The following is a 2,455-nucleotide window of genomic DNA, read 5'->3' as shown; positions in this document are numbered from 1 at the left end:
TTAGCAGTTCCGCCAATACTATGTACTGGGAATTGGATGAATCAAAACTATTAAGAGAATCAAAAAATTTAGCCAGTTTCAAATTAGCATATGCATTTGTAAATTTAATGATATATTAATGAGCTTACAATCATACTGTTTTATGCTATTATATGTATGCCAGCCATATAAGCAAGTTGACATAACAGAATTTTTATCAGACCCTTTGATTATATACATATAGACAGTATTTAAAAATTAAACGAGGTACAAAAAAACTAGGAAAAATATTTGTAGCTAATTTGACAAGAGTTAGTATAATGTTATACAAAAAAGCTATTAAGATAAAACACTGTTTCCAACAGTGCAGATGGGCAAAAGGCATGAAAAGACAAAGGGGTTAATATGATTAACAGAAAACATGGAAAAGTTATTCAATTTCAACTTCACCAGAAATCAGTATACCAGGTTTTGCTAAGCAAATTAGCCAAAGTTAAAGAAAGAACTAGTGACATCATCCAAAGCTTCTAAGTATGTGATAAAACAAGGAACTGATATATGTTTGATGGCAATATAAAATTTGTACAATCCTCCAGTGTGGCAGTAAGTATATGCAAGGATCTTAAAAATGTTCATGCTTTTTGGTAATTTAACTTCTGGAATCTATACTTAGGGAATGATCCTAAATGAGAAAAAAATATACATTATGCAGAAAGACATTTGTCAAAATATTGTTTATGGTTGCAAACCACCTGAATATTGAACAGTAGGAGAACACAAGATAAATTATTGTATATTTATTTGAGGATATATTTATATAAATAGATATGATATGTTTATCAAATATTTATTTGAGCAAATATGAATCAACATGGACAACTTCCATAATCAAAATGCTGAGAAGGAAATGAAAGCAAGTTGTAGAATACTTTATACATTTCATGGTACTAATTATATAAAGCTTAAAACATGCAAATAATATTACATATTACTTAGCAATATATACATATGTGGTAAAAGTATAAAGAGTAGGCTGGGCCTGGTGATTCACACCTGTAATCCTAGCACTTTGGGAGGTGAGGCGGGCAGATTGCCTGAGCTCAGGAGTTAGAGACCAGCCTGAGCAACACGGTGAAACCCTGTCTCTACTAAAATACAAAATAAATTTGCTGGGTGTGGTGGCGTGCGCCTATGGTCCTAGCTGCTTGGGAAGCTTAGGCAGGAGAATTGCTTGAGCCTGGGAGACAGAAGTTGCAATGAGCCCGGATCGGGCCACTGCACTCCAACTTGGGCGACAGAGCGAGACTTTGTCTTAAAAAAAAAAAAAAAAAAGTATAAAGAAATGCATGGGCTGAATAATCACCAAATTTCAGAAAGTGGTTACATATGTTAGAGATGGAGGAAGCTGCAAATGAGGATGATTACACAGAGGGTATCAGCTACACTGACAATGTTTTATTTCTTAAGCTCTGTGGGATACATGGATGTTCATTCCATTATTCTTTTTCTATTTTTGTATATCTTAAATCTTTCATGGTAAATTTACAACATTATGTAGCTATAAAATAGTTCCATGGAAAGTCAATATAGTAACACGGAAAAAGGTGCCTTCGCTGGGGGAGGCGGGGCATGCCGGGCCGCGCGCGGGCTGCAGGGAACGGGGCGGAGCACGGCCGCGCCGGCGCATTGAGGGAAGCGGCAACCGCTGTCACGGACGTGTTCCTCATGATTCGGCGCCGTAAGGCCGCCATCTTCACTGATGCCGAGGAGTCCAGCACGGTATTCGAGCTGAAGCGCATCGTGGAGGGAATCCTCAAGCGGCCTCACGACGAGCAGCGGCTGTAGAAGGACGACCAGCTCTTGGATGATGGCAAGACACTTGGCGAGTGTGGCTTCACCAGCCAAACAGCACGGCCACTGGCTCCAGCCACAGTGGGGCTGGCCTTCCGGGCAGACGACACCTTTGAGGCCCTGTGCATCGAGCCGTTCTCCAGCCTCAAAGTTGTTATATGTTACTAAGAAAGGAGAATTGTTGGTTTACTTTTCTGTGTTAAGTTTCAGAAGTTGGCAACAATTCCTGATGGGTATCAATAAATCTCGTGTAAGTCAATCATAATGAGCAAGTGAGAAGAAAAATAAGGCAAACGTATTTGGAAAAACAATGATGATCCTGTCCCTACTGGAATAATAAAATGTATTTGTTTTACCTATTTTAATACCTGTTTATAATACGGCTTTGCATGCCTAAAGATGAAAGAAAAGGCAGTATTTCACAGTTTTGAAGATAAGGCAACAGTGACATTTTAAAAAAAAGGACCAGGCTGGGCGCCGTAGCTCATGCCTGTAATCCCAGCACTTTGGGAGGCTGAGGTGGGCGGATCAAGAGGTCAGGAGATCAAGACAATCCTGGCTAACATGGTGAAACCCCGTCTCTACTAAAAATACAAAAAAATTAGCTAGGCGTGGTGGCACGCGC

At 39.6% G+C, this 2,455-nt stretch overlaps 1 pseudogene; it reads left to right on the top strand.

Moving 5' to 3' along the window:
- Nucleotides 1-1,608: 1,608 nt before the first annotated feature.
- On the top strand, nucleotides 1,609-1,998 carry LOC105506541 (annotated as a pseudogene).
- The last annotated feature ends 457 nt before the right edge of the window (nucleotides 1,999-2,455 follow it).

This window comes from Colobus angolensis, unplaced genomic scaffold, assembly GCF_000951035.1.
Source record: "Colobus angolensis palliatus isolate OR3802 unplaced genomic scaffold, Cang.pa_1.0 Scaffold137, whole genome shotgun sequence".
Classification (NCBI taxonomy): domain Eukaryota; kingdom Metazoa; phylum Chordata; class Mammalia; order Primates; family Cercopithecidae; genus Colobus; species Colobus angolensis.
The sequence above is the reverse complement of the archived record's forward strand: the minus strand, read 5'-3'. Positions and strand labels throughout refer to the sequence as shown.